The 26,199-nt window shown below is 45.2% G+C and overlaps 1 protein-coding gene and 1 pseudogene across 3 annotated transcripts in view; one reads left to right on the top strand and one right to left on the bottom strand.

Annotated features, from left to right (window-relative positions):
• The window catches only part of SLC38A1 (solute carrier family 38 member 1), a 117,365-nt gene extending 109,780 nt beyond the window's left edge, over positions 1 to 7,585 (bottom strand). The window contains exon 1 of one of the 3 annotated variants that reach the window (XM_055141108.1): positions 7,447 to 7,585. The gene's annotated coding sequence lies outside the window, so the exon portion shown is untranslated. The other 2 variants (XM_055141109.1, XM_055141107.1) reach the window with 2 other exon arrangements.
• Positions 7,293 to 24,537, top strand: LOC101554873 (G/T mismatch-specific thymine DNA glycosylase-like; annotated as a pseudogene).
• The last annotated feature ends 1,662 nt before the right edge of the window (positions 24,538 to 26,199 follow it).

Below are 26,199 nucleotides of genomic sequence, written 5' to 3'. Positions count from 1 at the left end.
CCTCCACCTTCAGTTACCCAGAGTGACAACATCACATATCTTTAAAAGTGAACAGTGTTACCCACCTGATAAGGGGTTAATGTCAAAGATATACAAGGCACTGGTATAACTGTAAAAGAAAAAAAACCAACCCCAGCAAAAAATGGAGAGAAGAAATTAACAGAAACTTCCTCAAAGAAGAAATCTGAATGACCAAAAGGCACATGTAAGAATGCTCTACATCACTAATCATTAGGAATATGCAAATCAAAAATGAGATATCATCTCACGTCACAGAGACTGGCACACATACAAATGAACAAAAACAACCAATGCTAGCACAGACGTGGGGAGAAAGAGACACTCATTCATTGCTGGGAGGAATGCCAACTGGTCCAGTCTTTTTGGGAAACAATATGGGCATTTCTCAAAAAACTAGAAATTGATCTCCCATTTGACCAGAAATATTACTTCTGGGAATATACCCTAGGGGTCCAAAAACACACAGCAGAAATACCATTTGCACTTCAATATTCATTGCAGCACTATTCACAATAGCCAGAATCTGGGAACAACCTGAGTGGATGAGAACAGACGTATGGGTAAAGAAACTATGGTATATCTGCACAATGGAATACTACACAGATGTCAGGAAAAATGAGGTCGTGGAATTTGTCTATATATGGATAGACTTGGAGAGTATCATACTGAATGAAATGAGTCAGGAGAGGCATAGATATAGAATTACTGCATTCATTTGTGGGATTTTTTTTAAAAAGTATGACACTAATATCCAAGGTCAGGGAAAATGGCCCAGAAGAACAGGTTTGGGAGATGGAAGGGAGTTAAGATAGAGGAGGGTCCATTATGACAATACTGCTTGGAAATGATCACTCTGGACAAGAACTGAGTATTGAAAGCAGGCGAAGGGATATAGATGATGACCTTTCAGCATCTGTATCACAAACCATAATGCCTAAAATGAGAGAGAAAGAGAAAGAGAGAAAGAGAAGAGAGGTGCCTGCCATAGAGGCAGGCTGGGGTGGGGGTGGCTTGATGGGGTGGGAGGGAAACTGGTGACACTGGTGCTGAGAAATTACACTGGTGGGGGGATTGGAACATTGTATGACTGGAACACAATCATGAACGATTTTGTAATGAATCTTACGGTGATTCAATAAAAAATATTTGGTACATCTATACAATGGAATACTATGCAGCTGTTAGAAAAAATGAGGTCATGAAGTTTGCATATAAGTGGATCAGCATGGAAAGTATCATGCTAAGTGAAATGAGTCAGAAAGAGAGAGACAGACATAGAAAGATTGTAGAAAGACTGCACTCATCTGTGGAATATAAAATAATAGACTAGGAGTCTAACACCCAAGAATAGTAGAAATAAGTACCAGGAGGTTGTCTCCAAGGCTTGGAGCCTGGTCTCTCATTCTGGGCAACTCAGAGAAGGGAACACAAAGTAAAATGTGATCGGAGGTCATGCGGGGGGAGGGTGACGCGTGCCGAATGTAGACTGGAGACTGAACACAATGGCCACTCAACACCTTTATTGCAAACCACAACACCTAATTAGAGAGAGAGAACAAAAGTGAATACTCTGCCATAGTGGCAGTGTGGGGCGGGGGGAGATGGGACTGGGGAGGGTGGAGGGATGCTGGGTTTACTGGTGGTGGAGAATGGGCACTGGTGAAGGGATGGGTTATCGAACTTTGTAAGGGGGAAACATGAGCACAAAAATGCATAAATCTGTAACTGTACCTTCACGGTGACTCACTAAAAAAAAAATCACTGTCACTGTCATCCCGTTGCTCATCGATTTGCTCGAATGGACACTAGTAATGTCTCCATTGTGAGATTTGTTTGCTGTTACTGTTTTTGACATATCGAGTACACTACAGGTAACTTGCCGGGCTCTGCCGTGCAGGCGAGATACTCTCGGTAGCTCTCCAGGTCGGCCGCATGCAAGGCGAACACCCTATCCACTGCGCTATCTCTCCAGCCCCAATAAAAAATAAAAATAAAAAAACTAAGTGTTTATGAAAATTCTAGGTGATCACTGCACACATCTGGAGTAGAGAGGTGGCATTTGGATTAGGCATTCACAAACAGGATTTCCTAGGCATTTCAGTCTGGTCTTAGTGATATTATAACAGAAAGATGAGACGATGGAACAGGGTAGACTTGAAGAAAAGATGATGGAAAAAGGTTGGAGTCAGATTATGGCAGTCCTGAGTGCCTGACTAAGGAAACTGCATTTTACCTTTTTTTTTCCAGTAACTTTTTAAAATTTATTTTTTTAAATTTTTATTTTATTGAATCACTGTGAAAAAAAAATACAAAGCTTTCAGGTTTAAGTCTCAGTCATATACTGATTAAATGCCCATCCCTTTCACCAGTGCACATGTTCCACCACCAAGAACCCCAAAATACCCCCTTCCCAACCACCCTCACCTAAGTAGCTAACGATCTTCACTTTATTCTCTCTATACTTTGAATACATTCAATATTTCAATAGAGAACTCACTATTATTGTCTGGAATTTCCCCCCAACAATCAGGCCTGCTGAAAAGGCATCATTTAATAATTTCTTTTCATTGCTGAGAATGAAGACTCTATGAGCTCCTGCAGCCTGGATTTCTGATATTTTAGCTCAGTTCACGGTCTAGATGCATTTCTGTAAAAAGCCGCTCTGGGTGCCAAAATGGGTTAGAAGACCTCTCGGATCATAGTCTTTAGGAGCAGAGGGTCCGTTTCGCACGAGGCAGCTCCAGATCTTATCTGGGTGGAGAGCATGCCGGTGACGCCCCCCCCATCCCATGATCACCTACGAGCCACGTCACTGCAAACTCATACCTCTGGGTTGGGAGTCTTAGGAGGTGGCTCTCGCCACGTGGATGTTGCCACAGCCGCCATTTTCCACGCAGAAAAACAGGGTGGAGAGGGAAAATCCCTCCCCAGGAGGCATGGGGTTGTAGCACAGCTCACAGTCTAGATGCATTTCTGTAAGAAGCCGCTCTGGGTGCCAAAATGGGTTGAGTTTTGCAGTGACATTGCTTGTAGGCCATCATGGGAGGGGGGGTGTTACCAGCACGCCCTCCACCCAGATAAGATCTGGAGCTGCTGCTTGCGAAATGGACCCTCTGCTCCGAAAGACTATGATCCGAGAGGCCTTCTAACCCATTTTGCATTTTACTTTAATTAAAAGCAACATCATTTAAAGATGTGGTATGTCAAACACAGGATTATCTCACTTATCTGTGGTATACAGAATACTGGATGTGGTAAAGGGGGAATATCTCAATCACCCTTGACTCCAGTGTTTAGCGAGAAGGACAGAGAAGGAAAGAAATCAAGGGGAGAAGAAAATAAGTAATGGGTGAATAGGCATCAGGGCTTCAGTTACACTGGTGGTGTGATATAACCAATGTATAGTATAACCATATATCCAAAACATATATATATATCCAAAGCATATATCCAAAACCATATATCCAGACCTTATACCAGTATGGAGTTTGAATTTGTGGAGCAGAATTTGGTATGACAGGGATCGGTGAAAGCAGTGACACCTCACTAATTACCCACTTCACTCTATTTTTTTTCGAAATGTAGTTTATTTTATTTTTATAAAGCTGTCCACAATACTTGATTTCATTTAATATTTTAACACCATCCCACCACCATTACACCTTCCCACTACCATAATTCCATCCCAAACCCCAAACCCTGCCCCTAAAGCAGAACTGAAATAACTTATTTTGTATTGCTTATTATGAATAATCTGCTAAAAATGATCCAAAAAAGGTTTCTTAGAGAAAAGTATGTGAAGATCATTGTATTTCAAGTGGTTCTATATGAGATTAGTAACATGCTGTTAAAGGCTGAGACTTGTGTGCATATGTATATCTGTATAAATATATTTCCCCCTAAGATTGGTTGCCTTCTGCGTTAAACCCAATCAAATGTGGTGTGCTACTCTTGGTATATTGGTGGTGTAAAGTATGAGATATCCAGGAATAGATTCACCCATGGGTGAGGCTCATCAAAATGTGTGGAGAGCAGAGTGCGTGCTGTGAGCAGGTTGAGTACTGGAGGTTTTCAGCTCCTGAGGGGCTGGGAGGGGCCTCACCTGAACCCCTTCAGGCTGCCCTGAATGAAACAGCCTGGCGTGAGGTGTGGCGTCATAGCTATGGCTTACCGTTCTGTGCTCTCTTCTGAGAGATTTATATTGAGTCTCTCGATCATGACCGTTAATGAGGTTATATGGCGCCAGTGGCAGCTTGACCCACTTAACTCTTAAGCACACACTGAGCTTACATCTTCTTTCCCCAACGGCTGGTTTCCTCAAGGCATTCCCATGCCTGTTTTGTGATTCCTGTATCTCTACACAATACTTGAATAGTAATACCTAGTAAGGTCTGGTGAGTGACCTCAACTTGAGCAGTGGAATGGAGATGGAAGGACAGATTTGAACGCTGATAGAGGCTGGGGGTAGGAAAGAAAAAGAAGGAAAGTTTAGTGAACCACATATGGGCTTCTGAGCGTCACTGAAAGTAAACCCTGAGCAGAGAGCCAGGAGCCCTCGGCATCTTCAGGTGTGACCCCTCATCCTCAAAAAAGGAAAAGCACTTTCAATCACAGGAGAAAGGAAATACAGAACGGAAGGGATAGTCAACATCATAAAGAGGTGAAAGAGAAGTCTTGGCTAAGATGGCAAGTCAGCATGCAAGTAGTAAGCAGCCACTTTGTTTTGGGCATCATGGAAACAACAATAAGCAAGTTTAATAATGAGTGAGCTAGAAAGTATCTGTCCAAGGAAAAAAAGACCTGTTATAGACAGATCCCTGGCTTCCTAGCCTGAGGTCAAACGAGACTCCCCATCACATGATCCTGATCGCTTACTTCACTGCATCAAGAAATATTTAAAATTCACTTATGCATATATTTATTGTCTGCTCCGTAAGAACGAAAGCATCGCAGAAACAATGACTTCCACTGCTGCCTGCCAAGTACACCCCTGGCAGGAAGAATACACCGAATCACGGGGACCGGGAGAGGATAAAAGCACAATTTTAAGACAAATTTCCATACGCTTCAGACAGGTCCCGAGAAAAGGACTTGTTTTCAAAAGTCAAGTCAGCCTGATGTTGCAGTTCAACCGAACACGGCTTCCTGCTCTAGCCTCGATTTCGGGGGCACCCACCCGGCCAGAGGCGTTGAACCAGGAGGCCAGCCTCTCCTGACGCTGTCTTTCTGACGTCAGGAAAGGCACGAGTTGCTGCAGTTTCTTCTACCGAGGTGACAAATTACGGGCTCGCTGGGCCCGGGGCGGAGAGCAGCATCCTCTCACCCCGCTACGCCGGCGCTGGCGAGCCACCGCGGGGTCTCTCGGGCGGCCACGGGGACGGCCCGCGTCTTCCACCCTCCCGCTCCACACGCCAGCGCGCATCCCGCGGGGAGGGTCGCGGGCAGGGCTGAGGGGAGCGACCCAGTTAGGGCTGAGGGGGAGTCGCGGGCCGCGCCGCGGGGCGAGACACAAAGGCCCCCGGGGCGCCCACCTGCCCCGCCCGACCCGCGCGGGCTGTGAGGGCCGGTCCAGCGCAGGGAGTTTCCGCAGGGTCGGGCTGCAGCGTGGCCCCGCGGGCGCGGCGGGGCGCGGGCGCGGCTCTGCACCAGGCTGAAGAGACGCCCCGCGCGAGCCCGCGCCCGCCAATTCGGAACCCCGGGCCCGCCATCTGCCCGCCGGCCGCCGGGAGGGCCGCGCGCGTCCCCGCCCGAGTCCCTCCCGCCGGCCCCGCGGCCCCTCGGCCCCGCCACCCGCGGGGGTCGCGCCGGGACGGCAGGCGGGGTGCTCCCGGGCTCCCCCGCGGGCCCCGAGGCCGCGAGGCTCCGCTCCCTCACGAGCCCCCCTCAGGCCCGCGGGCCCCAGGCACACGCACCTCAGAAGCCGCTCCCCGAAGGTAACCCGGGCGCGGCCGCTGCTGCTCCTCCGGCGGTGGCAGGCGGCTCGGCACGGACGCGCGGGCTGACCTGTGTCCCCTCCCCGCCTCAGCGCCCCTCGCCTCCCGCCGCCGAGCCCGGGCGCGCTCGGAAGGAGAATCACGTTACCTCAGCTGGCAGGGGAGGCGGAGCCCCCTGGCGAGCGGCCCCGGCGCGGGCTGTCCTCGCCGGCGACGTCTGCGGCCGGCGGGGGGGGGGGTGGGGGGGGTGGAGGGGGCAGACCTTCAGGTGCCGCGGGCGCCGGGCGACGGCCTCACAGCGGACTCCGCTCTCCCGCCAGGGCCCCGAGCCCGGCCGTCCTCCTACTGGGGGGCTCGGCGCCGCCGGGCCCCACGCTCCGAGCTCCTCTGGGGGGCAGACGCCGCGGCTCCTCCCCGCCCGCGCCGCGTTTGAACCCGTTGGGCTGCGTGTGGGCGCGCGGGTCTGTCACATGGCGAGCGAACGCGGCCGCGACCCGGACCAGCCCGAGGGGAGGGTCGCGGGCTGGGCTGAGGGAAGGATCGCGGGCAGGGCTGAGGGGAGCGACGTCTCAGGCAGGGCTGAGGGGAGAGACCCGGGGGCCCCCTGAGGGGAGCGTCTCGGGCAGGGCCGCGGGGAGGGTCGCGGGCAGGGCTGAGGGGAGCGACCCGGTTAGGGCTGAGGAGAGGGTCGCGGGCAGGGCTGAGGGAGCCTCCGACCCGGGCCCCCCTGAGGGGAGCGTCTCGGGCAGTGCTGAGGGGAGGATCGCGGGCAGGGCTGAGGGGAGCGACGTCTCGGGCAGGGCTGAGGGGAGAGACCCGAGCCCCCCTGAGGGGAGGGTCGCGGGCAGGGCCGAGGGGAGACCCAGGCCCCCCTGAGGAGAGCGTAGCGGGCGTGAGGGGAGGGTCGCGGGCAGGGCTGTGGAGAGCTCGTGTCGCCGCCGCCCCGCCGCCCCCTCCGGAGAGCCCAGGAGCCGGCGGGAGAGGCTGGGAGCTCCGGGGGGGGACGGGGCTGAGGCGCTGGGAAGGGCGCGAGGGGCGGCTGGGGACGCGCGCCCGGGCGCGGCGGCGAGAGGCGGGCTGGGGTCCCCGAGCCGAGGGGGAGCGAGGGGCGCGGGCGCCTGTGCCGGCCCTTTGTTCCCGGCCCGCGGGTCGCCGCCACCGCAGCGCCCGGGACCCCCAGGAGGCAGAGCCCTGAGGAGGGGCCGGCCGCGACCCCCCGGCGCGCGCCGAGCTCCAGGGGCACCTGCCGGGCGCGTGGGGGCGCGGGGCGCCCACCCGGCGGGGGAGCTGCGTGTCATCAAAATGGCGACAGGACTCCCCACCGGCGACGCCACCGTCATGGTCGCGCCCGTGCTCGGGGGTAACGCGGGTCTCCGCCGCGCGGGAACGGCGCAGGCCCCACGTGCCCGCGGGACCGAAAAGGGAACGATCGGGGAGAGCCCAGCCCCGGGGGCTCGGGCTGCGGGAAGCCCACCCCGCTTCCGCCCCTTACCGCTACTCCTGAGTGACGGGGATCCTCGTTCCGGGGCTGGGGACAGGACAGTGGGTGGCGCGCTGCCTTGCGCTAGGTGGACCTGGGTTCAAGCCCTGGCAAAATAATGGTACCCGCCCCAGCCCCCAGGCCGGGGTCATCCCTGAGTGCAGGTGAGGACAAGACCGTGGGCGCCGCCGGCGAGGCCCGGTCCCCGTCCACGTGCAGGGAGCCGCCTTCCGTCGGTGATGCGCGGCGCTAAATCTGAGAGGGCCCAGGGTTGGTACAAGCGGTGTGAGGGCAGAACCGAGGCCGGGACAAGCTGCAGCGAACACTAAGTCTCAGCTAGGCCCGGTTTCTGTTTCCCCGGAGCAGGACTTGGAGTTTCTGGTAAAGTCCCAGTGGAGTAATTTGCCGAGATAAGGAGTTGGGCGGTTGGGTCCGGCCGGTCTCGAGGGTCACTGCACCCTCCTCAGAAACTGTTCCTAATGGTTCTGCAAGTGCTAAGCCTGGGACTAGGGGCGCCCAAGCCGCGAAACGGACAGAAACGCTACCCGATAATGGGGTCAACTGTCTCACCCACAGAGTGGTCTCTTGATAGCGATCCCCACCTAGTGCAAGCCGGCCTTACAGGGTTTTGGTTATAATAATAATATAAACAATAAGTGCATGCCTTATTGTTTCAGAAAAGAATCCTTCTTAGTTGCCAAACAGGTATTTTGGCAAGCACCCAGGGCAACAGTGGTCAGGCAACAGCTAAGCAGCAGTTTCCAGTAACAGTACCAGTTTTATGATTACACAGGCTTCTCATTCTTTTAGGGCTAACAAAAAGCAACTTCTGGGGCATTGTGAGGGTTTATTAATTGACCCCACTTGCTGAGCCCAGGAACTCTCCCAGGTGGGTTCAGGTTGGCTAGTTATGCATTGTTTTATTGCTAGGAAACTGAAACTGTTTTAGTTCTGGTAACTGAACTGAGGCCTAGCTGATTTTGCTGATTTCTGCCCCCGTCATGGCTGCAGTCTGGCTTGATCAGAGTCTCACAGAAGCTATTGTCTAGTTGCTGACCACTGTTGTAATAGGGCCAATGCTAAAAATAGACCAGTCTATAAATTGCTTCTTAACACTGAGCCCTATATAAACTGCTTGTGATTTGGGGTCGGGGTCCTTGTCAAGACCCCATTGGATGAGACTTGGACCCTAGCTCAGGCTAACAATGGCTCAAGCTAGTAATAAAGTTCCTTTGCTTTTGCATTATCGTTTGTGGACTTGGTCTCTCCGCAGCTGGGGATCCGAAACTCGGGCACAACGGCAGAAGTAGGTAAATGATGGGTAGCCTCGCCTAGGCCTCTGTTCAAATTCTGCCTCTGACTTAACTGCTTCCCTTATCTGCGTAAGTTTACCCTATTTTTGTTTTCCCATACTTAAAAGGGGAGTTTTATAACATCCATACTACAGCAATATTTCTACCGGTTGTCATAAAACTTTTTAAAACCATTAACAAAGACTGGGAGAGAGAGAGAGAAATAGCAGGTTTGCTGTTTGCCCTGCACACCCACCAGATCTGAGGCACCACATCTGGTGCCTGAGCAGTGATTCTCTGAGCACAGAGCCTGAAGTAAGTAAGCCCTGAGTACCACCGGGGGTGGCCCCAAAATAAAACATTAACACAAAGAATTTTTATCTACCACCAATCTTTATTATGATGCTGTTAATAGCTAAAATATGGAAATAACCCAAAGGTCTATGGATATGATTGGATAAGAAACTTGTAGTACAGTTATGCAATAGAATACTATTGAGCTATTTCAAAAAGGTGAAATTTTACCATTGCAATAAAGTAGAAGAGCTTAAGGTTATTATGTGAAGCAAAAAGACAAACAGTAGATGATTTTTACCCTTTTGTGTAATCTAAGGGTTACAATATACAACTGGTGAGCAGACAAAAGACCAGTGAATGATCATAATGAGCTAGGGTCATCTGAGGAGAAGGGAGTGGAGGAGACATAAAATAAGGTGGGTAGTGGGAGGAGTAAATTAAAATAGATCATCTCCTTTTCTCCCTAAAAGAATGAAATATTAATATGGAATTATCCTTTCTAAGCCATGGGCCACCTTTCTTGGCACATGTAATTCTGAGGAAAAAGATAATAAATCTGAATCATAAAAGTAGCTAGACTGTGTTCCAAAGTAGGTAAACATAGCTTTACACCTTTTGAAATGTTTACCTTATTAACCAGGAGTTTACTCATCTGTATTGGTCTAGACAGCATCAGACCTTAAGCTTACTGTTGTAGCTTATTTCCAAGTTTTTTTTGCGCTTGAAAGATTGTAGCTACCTTGCATATTTTGAATCATTTTCAATCGCGATTAAATGAACTACTTTTCCTTGTAAAGCACTTTACATGTAAATGTTATCTCATTTCATCCTTTCAAATACTCAAGCTATTTTTACTCTTCATAAACAAGAAAGCAAGTTCAAAGAGGCAAAATTGGTCCTATTCTCTTCAAATGGAAAGCAGTAAAGGGAGAAATGAGGGAAGTGATTCCTGTTAAGATCTGAATTCAGAGAGTGTACTCAGTCCAACCACTTGTAATTAGAATCTCGTGGGCCTAGAGTTAGGGAAGGTCTTTATTCTCACTGGATTTTAGTTTATGACTTCGATCTGGAGCATAAACATCAATATGGAGGCTGAAATTAATTCTCTGTAGAACTGGTGAGGAAGAAGGGAAGAAATTCAGGAAGAGTGCCTGAGAACTTCAGCCAGAACATATTAAGTGAAACTTCTATCAGAGATACTTCAGTATTTAAACCCAATTGCAGTGGCCTCAAATGAAGTAAAGGGGTAGGAGGAAGGCAGCATCATTAATAATAGTGTCTTTCTGAGCAATGGAATAGTTACTTTATAGATGTCCTTTTATTTGATTCTCACAACATTCCACAGAGATGCAAGCCATCTTTATCTGGTTCTGAGGTTAAAGATTTTATCTCTGTCCATGCAACACTAATTGGCCTATCCAAATTGTGATTCCAAAGCTAACCCCAGTCTGTTCTCTGTGCTTGATTTTGAAATTTTCCCTTTGGAGTACCAGGAGGTGATACCAGTCCCAAGTGGAAACTGCTGCTCTTTTCCCCGAAAGTCTCAGGGTTCAGTTTGTTCTGTAACATACCCATGAGCTCAAGAAACATATGACTCTTCTCAAATAAGACAATTCTCAAAATGATATGATGGGACACACTATCAGGTTTTATTGGGGATTGCTCATCAAAATGAGAAAATTTAAGTTCTGTACCTTCTCTGAAAGTGAGACTAGGAAAAGAGTATGAAATTTTAAAAAAGAGAGAATTTTTTTTTAAAAAGAGAGAATTTAATAGCTTTGGGTCATCTGGGAGTTATCTTGTGGCTCTGTGAGCCATTTATTTATTTATTTATTCATATGGCTCCTGCCAAAAGGGCAACTTTGTTTTTATTTATTTATTTATTATTGAAGAACTGTGATTTACAAAGTTATTGATAGTTGAGCTTTAGGCATATCCTATTTCAACACCAATCCCACCACCAGTGTCAACTTCCCTCCACCAGTGTTTCCATATTCCCTCCTCACCCCAACTCCTGCCCCATCCCTTTCCGTCAACTTGACAGGTACACTACAAAGTTTCAGTGGTTGCAGCTTAGATCTTATGTTTTCAGTGTTGTTGCGTCTGTGTTTTGGATATATGGTTATATCACTCACTCATACCACCAGTGTAACTGAAGCCCTGACCTGAAGTAATGACCCATTTACTTCTCATTTTCTTTTCCCCTGATTTCTTTCCTTCTCTATCCTAGGCCGCCAAAATGGGCAATTTTGTGATGAAAAATTATACTCCAGAGAAAATTTAGCTTGAACTTAAGTCACATCAGCTCTCATCTGAGCCCTATCCTGGCTTGACTGGGTAAAAACACTCACTCCCCATCTGGGTTTTCAACAGGGGAATTTTACAGGGAAATGTGCTTTTCCCCAGGAGTGTTCAAGTTTTCTAAATAAATATGGTATGGTACTAAGACTTTTGCTGTATAAATTTTGAGTAATAGAGTCAAAAAATTATTATGAACGCTAGAGCGGATAGCACAGTGGGTAGGGCATTTGCCTTGTGTGCGGGCTGACCTGGATTTGGTTCCTCCATTCCTCTTGAAGAGCCCAGCAAGCTACCGAGAACATCCTGCCTGTACGGCAGAGCCTGGCAAGCTACCCATGGCTTATTCGATATGCCAAAAATAGTAACAACAAGTCTCACAATGGAGGTGTTAGTGGTGCCCGATCTAGCAAATTGATGAAGAACGGGAAGGCAGTGCTACCACAGTGCTATTACATATACATAGTTGTTTTGTTTTAGTCTGTAAGAGACTATTAAGGGGCAATCTGAATTTTGACAACAATGAAAAGTAGAGAAGTCAGCTGGTGAAAGTTATTTCAGGAAAAATGCCCTGCATTTTTTATACTTGTAACAGAAGTTGTACAGCCATCTCTGAGCAAGCCATACCTCACTAGAAGATGTTAATTTATTTAAAAATTAATCCTTTATTTCTATTTATAGGCCCTACTGCCAAAAAATAACCATTGATTATGTAAAAATTATTAGTTTTTCTTTTGACTGATATAGTCACACTCCTTTGCCTGAGTAATCTTTTACCATTCTTGCTGTTCCTTGGATCTTATCCATACATGGAAATGTTTTCACACAGGGCGTTAGGTAAGCAGCCACAGTAAGGTGTGGGAATTGGGCAGTAAATTTGCATCTAAAGGAAATCCCAGTTGTTGTGGGCATGCTGCACCTGCTTGGCCGAGTATGTCCTGCTTCCCCTATTGTGGCCTTTTTCAGCATGATGCTAAACATTCTGCCATGCCAGATTTGTACTTGGCTCTGACAGATAAACAACCTTCACTGACTCTAAATAGAAGTTAAATAAAATGAAAATTCCAGGCTGGGCCTTTAGAAAGATGTATTGACTGTATTTTTGGCCAGCATCAGATTGTAGTTTTAGAAATATTTTATCTGAGGAAAGCTGGGAAAAGGGTTCAATAGATACCAGCATGGTTAGGCTATAAAATCTCATTGATTTAAGTTAAACTGAAGAAGCAGGGCCAGCCAGGGATATTTCTAGAAGTTTAACATCTAATTTACCTTGAACATTTGCATCGTTTTGCAAGTCAAATGGGAGTGCATATCCCTAGTTTGTTGCCAAATGGGATAAAGATACCCATCTGATGATCAGATGACTCAATTATGCACCACAATGGTTTGTATATAAGTACTCAATAATGAAAATACCTGCTATTATTTTTGCACAGTTCACAGAAATAGTCGTGCAGCAGTGAATTTGCAAAGCCTAAGGTTTTAAGCATAGAGTATTATTCACTCCAACAGAAACATGATAAAATCCCAGATCTTCACCTCTGCTTTCATTCTTCCCATTGGGGAAATAAGGACTCATGAAATATTAAATAATAGCTATCCTCCCTTCAACTCCAACATCAATAAAATCTTTAAGGGAAGGAAGCGAAGTTTGGGAAACAGACAGATAATACATAGATTAAAGCACATTCCTAGCATAGGACTGTGAGCGCAACCTTGACTCGAATCCTGGCACCACATATGGTTTTCTAAGCACAGCTCTGTGTGGCCTTTAAGCACAGCCAGGTGTAGCCCCTGAGTATCACCAGGTATGACCAAGAAAAACAAAAAGAAAGATAAGTTTGGGGTCTATGTTGGAATGTATTAGTTAAGGGACAGTAGAAATTGCTTCAACCCAGGTTTGATTCCCAGCATCCCATATGATCCCCTGAGCACTGCCAGGAGTAATTCCTGAGTGCAGAGCGAGGAGGAATAACACCTGTGCATCAACGGGTGTGACTCAAAAAGCAAAAAAAAAAAAAAGAATACATGTCTGTAACTGTATCTCATGGTGCTTCAATAAAAATTAAAAAATAAAAGAAACACATGTCTAGCATGACCTTGAGTTCAGTCACTGAGCAACACTGGTGGTGATGCTGGTCCGAAAAATGTAAAAGAGGACCAGGGAGAGAAATTAAAGGGCTGAAGAGTATGCTTGCGTGCATGAGGCTGTGGGATTTATCTTACATTGGCCTAAATCCTAGTCCTAACCCTGCTGGGTGTGGCCTAAGTGACTCCTAGCATCACTGGACTAGAGGAGTGCCACCTCTCAGACCCAAACACCGAACAACCCACCCGCACAACTGGGTCAAGTATTGTGGAGAATGGCTCTGGGGCCCCCAGCCTCTACTGGGAAAGTTCCCCCACACCCAAGTGCTTATCAAAATCTGAAAAGATGGAGTTTTCTAAATCAGTATACTATCTGCATTTACTAAGGTGCCAGTGTAAATTGGCACAACTTTGTTGTAAGTCAGAAAATTAAGTTAAATTTGTACTCTGGGACCAGACTTACTCAGATCTTTTCCTGGCTGAGTCTATTAATCCTGTGACCTGGAGCAAGTTGTTCAAGTTCTCTGTGCCTCAGTTTCTTTATCTTTAAAACAAATAATGTCTGTCTCATAAATTTAAGTGAAATATTTGTTAATGTTTAATATTTTCAGTATTCAGAGTATTTAATGTATTCAGTCAATAACAATTATTACTGGATAGCAGTTTAGTAGTAAGAGGACCTTAGATCTCATTGGTGTCACTTCCAGAAATTTGTTCCCTAAAAATAATGCACTATAACACTGATTAATAGTACAGAAAGTTAAGGCATAGGTTTTGGTACCAGGCAAGGAAATGTTAAAAGCATGTTTAAAAGTATTGGTTCAAAGCAAGAATATCATACGTTCATGAATGACAGGTCCACAGGATGGCTACAAACTCTCCACAACGCTTAGAGTTATTTAAGGGGAAAGGATATAAGGCTGAGAGTCTCTTGCCCGGACGCCTGGCTGTCCTCCCCGGGGTCCCTCGGAGGGGATGGGCCCCAGCTTCCCTCCCCACCCCGAGCAGAGCTCCCGGTGGCTGAAGACCATCGGAACCTAGCCACAGCCATGCTCAAGGCCCCTCTCCACATGTTCAGACGGCCTCACGCATGAAGGTACTGGCAGAGGAACCCAGGTGTGTGTAATCTCATCAACAGCCAACATCCAGAGACTTAAAAGCGACTCCCAGAATCGATATCTTGTAGCCTACTTCTCCCTCTGGGAGAAACTGGCAATCTTCTGAGAGTTTCCTGCCCACATGAGACAGCCTTGCAAGCTTCCCATGGTGTATTCATATGCTAAATCCAGTAACAAGCTGGATCTCATTCCCCTGACCCTGAAAGAGCCTCCAGTGCAACATCGACATCCTTGGGAGGGCCGAGTTGAGAGAGACTTCTAAGATCTCAGGGAAAGGACGAATGGAGAGGTTACTGAACCCGCTTGAGAAATTGATGATTAACAGGATTTCATGATCGTGATCGTGGTTGTGATATAAGGCTGATTACTCCTTAGTATGGTCATTATTGCGTTCTTATAAATTTGAGTTTATAAAGGCAATATACTTTGAGTAATAATATTAATCAAAGAGTGAGAGAAACGAAAATTAGAACAGAGTAGTAATTAAAAGGTTTAGGGAAAATGTGCCTCACAAAGGCATAACATGAGCTATCTCAGGCTGGGACAGAGTTAGGTCACCTCAGGTGTTAGAAGCTCTTGTGAAATGCTTCCTGGCAGAAGTGATGTTTGTCTTTTCAGCTGAATGGTAACTTTATAAAGCAGAGATTATGTTTATCTTTTGTTTACTACTGGCAATATTGAAAGAGAAGAGTCCTAGTCATCAAACAGTATAATATGCTTTACTAAAACAAAGGTTTTATTCTAAATAATCTTAAAATAAGAAATGTCCAGTAATTTTTAGCACCTCCAGTTTGTTTTTGTTTTTTCTCTTCCCTTCCACATGTTAATGATCTTGTCCCTCTGTTAATGTTGCAATGACTGGAGATTTACAGGCTTGATTGTGATGCTCACATATACAGTTGTGACTCTTACTGGGAGGATCATGTTTACAGACATGTTTCCCAGGGATCACACTCCTTGCCATAGTGTTCGGATCTTTTAGTGGTACAGTTCATCAAACCCGACTCTGGTGTAGCCAGAAATCGCTCATGGCTCCAGCGATCATAAGACAGTTATCACAGTTATCATAACTTTCTTATGAACACTGGAGGTTCCCAAACCAGAAGATCATGCTTAGCACATCTGGGAAGCACAGAAGATTGATTTTCAGACCTATAAGACACATGCTTAGCCACTGAGCCAACTCCTGACCCCTGCCTGCTCCACTTCGGAGAACTATTTAGTCCTTTATGTTTTAGGCATGCAATGCTATTTTATGATCAAAAAGTGAACAACTTTAGCAAGATATTTAAAACTGATGGTCTTTGGGGCTGGAGTGATAGCACAGCGGGTAGGGTGTTTGCCTTGCACGCGGCTGACTGGGTTCGAATCCCGGCATCACATATAGTCCCCTGAGCACCGCCAGGGGTAATTTCTGAGTGCATGAGCAAGGAGTGACCTCTGTGCATTGCCGGGTGTGACCCAAAAAGCCAAAAATAAATAAATGAATTTAAAAAATAAAACTGACGGTCTTTGATATGTATTTGTGGTTATTTATATGTGCTTGTTTATATGCAATTAAAATTAAATGCTCAAAGTGTTTTATTAAAATATCACTGTATCACTGTCATCCTGCTGATCCTTGATTTTCTCGAGCGGGTGCCAGTAATGTCTGCATTCGTCCTAGCCCTGAGATTTAGCAGCCTCTCTTTACTCGTTCTTCTAGTGCCCCATTGGAGGCTCTTTCAGGGTCAGGGGAATGGGACCCATCATTGTTACTGTATTTGGCATATCGAATACGCCACCGGGAGCTTTCCAGGCTCTGCCATGCGGGGAGGATGCTCTCAGTACCTTGCCAGGAGAACTAGGCTATAAGAGGTTGTGTGGCCACAAATGCGGCCACACACTTCCAGGAGCTTTGTTTTACAGTCTCTAGATTTTGGCCGTTGATGGGATTACACAATGCCAAGGGCAGTTTCTGGGTGTGACTACCTAGCTACTGGAAAATGGGGGGTCTGGGCGGAAGAAGCCCAGTCCTGATCCAAGCAGTCATGGAGATCTCAGCCCCGGGTAGGTCCCACACACCTGGGTTTCTCTGCTGGTTCCTTCATGCGTGAGGCTCGTCCAAATGTGTGGAGAGGGACCTTGAGCATGGCTGTGGCTGGATTCTTGAGGTCTTCGGCTGCCGTGGCTCTGCTCTGGGCGGGGAGGGAAACTCAACCCGCCCCCCACCAAGGGGCCCTGGTGAAGACAGCCTGGCACAGGGGTAAGAGAGACTGCTATTAAAATCTAATGCGTCCAAAACTGAATCCCCAAACAAAACTCCTCCCAGATTCTACCTAAGGAAACAGCACCACCATGGGAGCTGAAACAGGGGGAATACTTGGTGCATCTCCTTTGTTCTTCATATCTGATGACTTATTCTTTGAACTTAGTGCCAAATGTTATGCTAATCTCTCATAGAAATAGAGTAACAACTGTTCCCCAAATGCCCTTTCCCTGTGAGTACAAATTACACCTAGAGGAAAGTGATCTGAGAGGAATAGAGAAGAAGGCACTGCTTTGGGGATTGAGGAAGGTTTCCCTGAGGACCGAGCTTGTATGAGAGCCTATCCTCTATATGATAAAGGTTTGAAGAAGTAGTGGGAGCTTGACATAGTCTAATATACATTTTCAAATAAGGAGCTATCAGTTCTGTCACTGTGCTCCCTAAATATCTCTGCTATCTGTTATTTTTTTCTTCATCCTCATGTTGGCCTCATATATTCCTATTTTATTTTCTTCACCAAAAATTCAGGACAATTTTAGGTTTTCCCCAACACATGCATGGCACCAGGGATGCTCTCCATGTTCATCCATTTATAGCGAATTTCATAACTTCATTTTCTCTAACAGTTGTGTAGTATTTTATTGTGTAGATATACCATAGTCACTTTATTTTTTTATTTTTTTTGCGACCCCTGCCGCCCGCCTGCCCCACCATAGTCACTTTAACCAGTCATCTGTTCTCAGGCACTCGGGTTGTTTCTAGGTTCTGGCTATTGTGAATAGAGCTGCAAGGAACATAGAAGTGCAGATGGCATTTCTGCTGTGTGTTTGGGGGCCTCTAATCCCTTTGGATCTGACTTTTATGCCTGACATTATAAAGAGCTCTGAATTCATTTTTATTTTGCATACAGCTGCCCAGTTTTTCCAGCCCCACTTGTTGAAGCGGCTTTCCTTGCTTCACTTCTTATTTCTTGTTCCTTTATCGAAGACAAAATGATCTTATATTTGAGGGTCTGTCTCAGGATATTCAGCTCTATTTCATTGGTCTGTGGGTCTGTTTTTATTCCTATGCCATGCTATTTTAATTAGTACAACTTTGTAGTTGAGTTGAAGTTGGGGAAGGTGATGCCTCCCATCTTCTTTTCCCAAAAGATTGTTTTAGCTATTAGTGGGGATTTATTGTTCCATATGAATTTCAGAAATTTTTGACCTATTTCTTTGAAAAATGTCATGGGTATCTGTAGGATAACATTGGTTTGTCCTTTCTTCTTTGCCACAGAGAGTTTAGGTTTATTGGGTTACTCCCATCACAGTACTCCCATTCCTCTGTGTTTACTTGTAATTTCTTTCTTTGTGCTCTGTTAACTTGTAAATATTGCATTTATCTTCTCCTTAACTGGTCCTTTACTAGTTAATTCAGAGCAATGTCCTTTTTGTATGGACACAGGAAGACAGTTAACACTATGCTTTTGTAACTTGGGAGTTAATTGACTCTGAATGATATTCATTCCTGGCATCTGTTCTCTCAACTTAAGCCTCAGTTGCCCTTACTTCCTAGCACCTCAAAAGCAGAGTCCCGATGAGTGACTAGATGGACCCAGGGCAAGTTGTGAGCTACCCTGGCATCGAAATGGGCCAGGCCAAAGCACCATAATACGTAACTATAAGTTAAGAGAATGGTCATGGACACATTCTGTCATGATCCAAAAAGTAACAACTAGATTTGGACCCTGCTAGGGTTAGGAAAGACTAATCTGGCCTGAGCACTGTAGTCTGAGATCTATAGCGAGATGTCCCCAGGAAAGCCACCCTACAAGTTCTATGTATCTCTTACTGTGTCCATATGAAATAACTAATATTAATAAGTAGAATTAAGATGCTAATTAAGTTACTGGACTAAGGAGAGGAGAAATACCCTTGGCGGTATTCCACCTTGAGCCTGATTGGTGATTAAGAAGGGCTTTTGGTATGTTGATTGTGCTGGCTGCTGAGGAGAGGTGGCTATCCCCAGTGCTGGAGAGTTGGTGAGAAACTCGAGAGAGAGCAGGGCAGCAAGATGGAGCACGGAGAGACTAGCAAGGGAGGCAGAGGGAGAAGAATGTAGGGGACGAATGTAGGAGCAGGTGCGTGGAGAGAGAGAGAGACCAGGTTGCGAGATGAGCGGGAGAGATGAACGGGAGAGACAGGAGGAGACGGGGGTGAGGGACAGTGTGAGGCTCGATGGGGGGGCTTAGTGAGACTAAAACAGGCGCATGGGGAGAATGGAATAAATGGCAACTGATCATCAACCAGCCTGGTGACCTTCGTTTCCTCCTTCCTCCACCCATGGCATTGGCCATCCCTGGGGGATGAGCAGCCTGAGACCACCGAATGCGGGCGGCCGGAGAGAGAGCCATGCGGGGCTCCCTAGCCGCCAGGAAATTACACAGGTATCCTTATAAGGGCTGAGTTGAACCAGTATAATGCTTTGGGAAGTACTGTCATTTAACCAAGTCCCTCAATAAAAACAAAGTTTCAGCTCTACTTTTTTCATATACCTGTGTGTCTATTGCTATTTTAATCTGAACCTAATTTAGTAAGCATCCCGATTGGTTTTTAAAACTCTCCATTGTGAATTTAATTAGTTTTCAAGGGGTTTTAAGCTGCAATTTCGATTGGACTTCTTTTAAAGCTATTTGTATATTTATTGAAGGCAAACTTAACAGAAAAGAGAGAAATTGGGGCTTAAGAGATAGTACAACGGGTAGGGCTCATACCTTGTCCCTGGCCAACCAGGGTTGGATCGCTGGCATCCCATCTGGTTTCTTGAGTACTGCTAAGAGTAATTCCCAAGAGTTGAGCCAGGAGTAACCCCTGAACACTGCTGAACACTGTTTGCAAAAAAAAAGAGAGAAGGAAGGAAGGAAAGGAGGAAGGGAGGGAGGGAGGGAGGGAGGGAGGGAGGGAGGGAGGGAGGGAGGGAGGGAGGGAGGGAGGGAGGCAGAGAGACAAATTACTTGATACTTTGAGTACTTCAAGTGATAGGGACCATGTAATGTGCAGATTAAGGGAGGGCCCTACCCATCTGTTGATCTAAATAGGAGCTCCAATACTTTCTCCTGTAGCCCACTTTGTTATCTCACCTTTAGTCTACCATGAGACCTCTGACTAAATCTCTCAGTCTCGGGACACACCCCACACCAGGTGGGACACAAACTCCCTCAAATTAAAATAGAATAAAATAAAACAATATTAAAAGAAATAAAGTGGATACAAGGAAACACAGCCTTTGCTTATGGATTGGGAGGATTAACTTTGTCAAAATGACAATATTCCCCCAAAGTACTTTACAGATTAACTGCCATTCCTATAAGAGTACCCATGACAGTTTCTCAAATAAATAAACCAAACACTACTGAAATTCATATGTAATATTGTCCTCTCCCCCACAAATTGGCAAAGCAATTCTAGGGTAAAAGAAGATGAGAGACACAGCTTTCCCTAATTTTTAACTGTACTATAAATCAGGTAGTAATTAAAACAGCACGGTACTGAAATAAGGACAGACTCTCAGATCAACGGGATTTGAATTGAAAATCCAGAAACATACCCTCAAGTATATAGTTAATCTTTGATAAAGGAGCAAAATATATGAGGTGGAGCTAAGCCTCAACATGTGATATTGGAAAAATCTGATAAGCCACATGCAAAAACAAAGAACTCATACCCCTTTCCATGCAAAAAAATCAAACCAAAGTAAATTAAAGACCTCCATATCAGACCAGAATCCACAAGTTAAATAGAATAAAACATAAGCAGAACTCTCCTTAACATTGAAGCTAGAGGCATCTTTAAGGATGCAATAACATTAGTCAAGCAAGAGGAAGCAAAGATAAATAAAATTAATTGTACTACATTAAATTAAGAAGCTTCTGTACCTAAAGGGAAACAATGACCAGAATACAAAGACAGTCCACAGACTGAGAGAAATTATTTTCACACCACTCATTTGATAAAGGGTTAATACTATATATATATGTATATGTATACACACACACACACACACATATATATATATATATATAAAGCACTGGTAGATCTTTGTAAGAAAAAAAAATCCAACTCCATCAAAAAATGGAGAGAAGAGATGAACAGAAATTTCCTCAAAGAAAAACTACAAATGGCCAAATGGCACATGAAAAGAAGTTCTGCATCATTAATCATTAGGGAAATACAAATCCAAACAGCAATGGGATATCAGCCATACCAGAAAGACTGACCCACATCAGAAAGAATAACAAACAGTGTTGATGTGTTATGTGGGGTAAAAAGGATCTTCATTCACTACTGATAGGAATGTTGACTGGTCCACCTTGTGGAAAAACCATATGGACAGTCCTCAAAAAGACAAGGAACTGACCTTCCATACGACCCAGCAACTCCACTCTGAACTATATCCCAAGGACGCACAAATATAATGCAGAAAAGACATCTGCCTTCTAATGTTCATTATAGCATTATTCATAATTGCCAAAATCTGGAAACAACCCAACCACCAGAAACAGGCTGGTTAGAAAAAAACTATGGCATATCTGTTTTATACCCTTTTTTACAGAGGCCATTCCTGCTGGTGTGAGTGTAACTCAGTGTCACTTTCATTTGCATAAATGAACATTTTTTCTTATACTAATTAGATATCTCTGTGTAATCTTTGGGGAACAGTTTGTTCATCTTCTTTCCCCATATTTTGATGGTGGTATTTTTGTTGCTGAATTTTGAGAGTCCTTTATATGTCTTAGATATTAATTTTGTCTGCTGTGCAATGTGTGAATATTTTCTCTCATCTAGAGGATATCTTTTTATTTTAGAATTTCTTTAGGAAAGCAAAAGAAAATGTGGTCTTATTACTTCTATAATAATATGGATAACTGCCAGAATTCTCCATATCCTTTTCTCTGTGTAAAATGAGCATTTGTAGGGGCTGGAGTGATAGCACAGCGGGTAGGGTGTTTGCCTTGCACGAGGCCGACCTGGGTTCGATTCCCAGCATCCCATATGGTCCCCTGAGTACCGCCAGGGGTAATTCCTGAGTGCAGAGCCAGGAGTGACCCCTGTGCATCACTGGGAGTGACCCAAAAAGCAAAAAAAAAATGAGCATTTGTAAATGGAGCCTAATTATAGTTACTTTTTAAAACATAATTACAGATAGCACAGCGGGTAGAGCGCTTGCCTTGCACACAGCCAACCCATGTTCGATTCCTCCATCCTTCTCAGAGAGCCCGGCAAGCTACCAAGAGTGTCCCATCCGCACAGCAGAGGCTGGCAAGCTACCCATGGCGTATTCGATATGCCAAAAGCAGTAACAAGTCTCACAGTGGAGACGTTACAGGTGCCTGCTCGAGCAAATCGATGAGCAACAGGATGACAGTGATACAGTGAATTTTTTGTTGTTCCTTTATGATCTTTCATGAAAATTATTATTTAGGCATGATATAATAAAGATATGGTAAAGACATAATCTGATAAAGACAGTCTGGAAAAGATATTTAGACCAATCTGGTAAAGATTTGTAATATCAGTTGGACAATGAAATCAATAATTTTTTTCTGTGTTCAATAATCAGTGCTTTATCAAAAAAGTAATGCACTTATTTTCCTCTTCGTTTTTGAAAAGGACAGAATGATGGAAAACTGCCTTTACTTGTGACTTTTATTTTCTTTTAATCATTTATTTGTTCTGCAAATGTGTTTTTGTATAATTAACTCCTTGTGTAATTTTCTTTTTCTAATTTCCTTGTCTTCTCATCTCCTGTCTTAATTTTGGGGGGAGGGGAGTTGTGGTGTTATTTGTTTATGTTTTGCTCGTTTATTTAATTTTGGTCACTCCAGGATGGTCAGGAGCCATCACTGGCTCTGCTCAGGAGTGCCCTCTGGCGGTTGATCTGTGGACTAAAACGGATCAGCAACAGACAAGGCTTCCTGTTTGATCTTTCTAGCCCCTGCCTTAATTTCTCTTCTACGGCGGTTTTAAAGTATCCCATTATTAATTTGTCCATTATTATTTTCCTGTTATTAAAAAATAAAGAGAGGGGCTGGAGCAATAGCACAGCGGGTAGGGCGTTTGCCTTGCACGCGGCCGATCCGGGTTCGAGTCCCAGCATCCCATATGGTCCCCTGAGCACCGCCAGGGATAATTACTGAGTGCAGAGCCAGGAGTAACCCCTGTGCATCGCCAGGTGTGATCCAAAAAGAAAAAAATAATAAAAAATAAAGAGAAGTTGAACTGGAAGTTTGGAGAGGAGTTCGTGCACTGGCCTCTGTCCCTGTTTGCCAATAACGGGTCCAAGTCTGTGGTTACTGCCATAGTGCCACGCATCCTCGGTAAAAGAGAGTGAAAAGCACAGGAGCTGTTTTCAATGTTAACATCTTCCATGTTAACAAGTGGTTGCCAGAGTACCTCCTCCAGCATTTAAGAATGGAAGAAATGCCAGCAGAAGTCCCAGCCACCGACCCCCTCTCAAAAAGCCAAGTTAGAAATCCCACTGAAAGAAAAAATAGAAAACTCAGAACACCACCAACCAAAAATCCAGTGGAGCCAAATAGATCAGTGGAGCAAAGAGTATAATAAGGTCAAAACATTTGGCAATTCAAAACCTCAGAGGCTGAAGAGATAGTTTGAGGGTTAAGACACTTGCCTTGCGTGTGATGAATCCCATTCTTTCTTCAGCACCTCCAATGACCCCCTAAGCCCCACCAGGAGTGACCTCTGAGCACAGCAAGGAGAAGACCCTGAGAACTACTGGGTGTGGATCCCTGCAAAAGAAAAAATGAAAAATGAAAAGAAAATCAGGAGGAAAACTAAAAACACATATTTAAAGTGAAAAGTAAACTAGATATATTTACAGTGTTTCAGAAGCTGAACTTTTGACAGATTCTCCCTGACATTTTGACATTCTGTGTGGACATTCTCATTACTGGCATATAATCTGATTCATGACAGCTTACAAAGGGTATCATTAACCTGAATCTGAAAATTGTTTTAGAACTGTCAGTTTATGTTAGGCTGAGTGAAGGCCAACTAAATCATATAGATGATCCCACACTTTACCAAGGAGATATGATATTGGATTTACCAATATAGTGGGAAGGTATCACATGCAGCAAGTACCTTTCCAGTGAGTAATTTCATGAAGGAGGACATTCTAGTGCAGAAATCGCAAAAATATTAGCCATGAATAGCAGTGTTAAGTGTAAAAAAATGTATTTATGGACTATTTATAAAGAAGTTTGGGGAGAAAAGGTAAAAAATTTTAAATTTGGACTTTGATACCATAAAATCCCAAATCGCAATCTCTCTGCTACCTGATGCTATTATTTAGTGCTAGATGTACTCTGTTTCCTCAAGCCCAGGATAAGGTTCATTCTATGTTAAATTAAAGGAGTCAAGAGACCAGCGGAAAGGCACTGAACAGAATATTCAAGAGATTCAATATGCACATGACCTACAGTTGGCTGAGAAGATGCAAAGAGCTGGTTTTAAGGAGGAGAAATGTGATAGGGTTAGGAAGCTGCTTGTGGTGATGCTTAGGGTGAAAATTCCTCTGAGTGGGGCTTCTCTGCAAATGGGGGAACTGCAGACAGTGGAAAATCAACTTTTGGCACTATTCAAAACAGCAGTTGGTGACACAGTAGTTTACAGATATGATTCCTTCTTTCAGTAATCTTTGTGAAACGTAAGAGCAGGAAGAAGGAAATCAGGCTTACGAACTTCTCAGCTCTGCTTAATTGTAGTTTTAACACAGTTGTTAAGAAGAGGTCCCCAAAGTGCATCACCGGGTGTGACCCAAAAAAGCCAAAAAAAAAAAAAGAAGTGGTCCCCTGTTTGCAATTGAAGTATTCTATTCGTATTTCACTCTAGTTATGCAATCATGGCACTCGTGTATAGTAAGGAATTAATAGGATTTGTTTGGGAGATTTTGTGGTGTATGACTTTTCATATTTGAATTAGCCATCATTCTGGCTTTTTAAAATAAATGATTTCAGGTGTGAAAATACAGATTTTCTTTGGGGTAGCACTGTAGCACTGTCATCCCATTATTCATTGATTTGCTCAAGCAGGCACCAGTAGCGTCTCCATTGAGAGACTTGGTGTTACTGTTTTGGCATGTCAAATATGCCATGGGGAGCTTGCCAGGCTCTGCCGTGTAGGCCGGACTCTCTCCGTAGCTTGTCGGGCTCTCCGAGAGGGACGGAGGAATCGAACCCAAGTTAACCGCATGCAAGGCAAATGCCCCACCCGCTGTGTTATCGCTCCAATCCAACTGTCTGAGTATTTCACTGTCACTGTCATCCCGTTGCTCATCGATTTGTTCGAGTGGGCACCAGTAACATCTCTCATTGTGAGACTTATTGTTACTGTTTTTGACATATTGAATATGCCATGGGTAGCTTGCCATTCTCTGCCGTGCGGGCGCGATACTCTCAGTAGCTTGCCGGGCTATCCGAGAGGGGTGGAGGAATCGAACCCAGGTCGGCTGCGTGAAAGGCGAACGCCCTACCGCTGTGCTATCGCTGAGTATTTATACTTAATTATAAATTTACACAAACCTACATATACCATTATTCCTTTTATGTCTCAAAAGGAAATATTGGTGTAGAAAGTGGCCTTGAGCATAAAGAGAACCCAGCCACAGCCATGCTCGAGGCCACTCCACATTTTCGGACAGCTTCATGCATGAAGGAACCGGCAAAGGAATCCAAGTGTGCGGGACCTGGGGCCCAGTTCTCCAAGGTTGCTTGGGTTGGGACTGGGCCTCTTCCACCCAGATTCCCCATTTTCCAGTAGCTAGGCAGTCACACCCAGAAATTTCCCCCAGTGTCATGTAATCCCATCAGTGGCCAACATCCAGAGACTATAAAACCAAGCTCCTGGACATCTGGTAGCCTAGTTCTCCCTCTTGGAGAACCTGGAAAGCTACCCAGAGCTTATTGCCTGTACAGGGGAGAGCCTGGCAAGCTCCCTGTGGCGTATTCATATGCCAAACACAATAACAATGATGGGTCTCATTCCCCTGACCCTGAAGAGCCTCTAATGAGGCACCATTGAGAAGGATGAGGAAATAGAGGCTGCTAAAATCTCAGGGCTAGGATGAATGGAGACATTACTGGGCCCGCTCAAGCAAATCAATGATCAACGGGATGACAGTGATATAGTGATACACAAGGCACTTACAACAAAACCACACAAAATACATAATTCCCTTGACAATAAATATGTAGGTTTTCTTTATATTTTTAAGTATAAACTTTTGCCAATATATCACTGTATCACTGTCATCCTGTTGATCATTGATTTGCTCGAGCAGGCACCTGTAACGTCTGCATTGTGAGACTTGTTACTGTTTTTGGCATATCCAATGTGCCACGGGTAGCTTGCCATGCTTTGAC

This window comes from Sorex araneus, chromosome 6 (assembly GCF_027595985.1).
Source record: "Sorex araneus isolate mSorAra2 chromosome 6, mSorAra2.pri, whole genome shotgun sequence".
Taxonomy (NCBI): Eukaryota; Metazoa; Chordata; class Mammalia; order Eulipotyphla; family Soricidae; genus Sorex; species Sorex araneus.
Note: the sequence above shows the minus strand (reverse complement) of the source record. Positions and strands in the feature narration are given on the sequence as shown.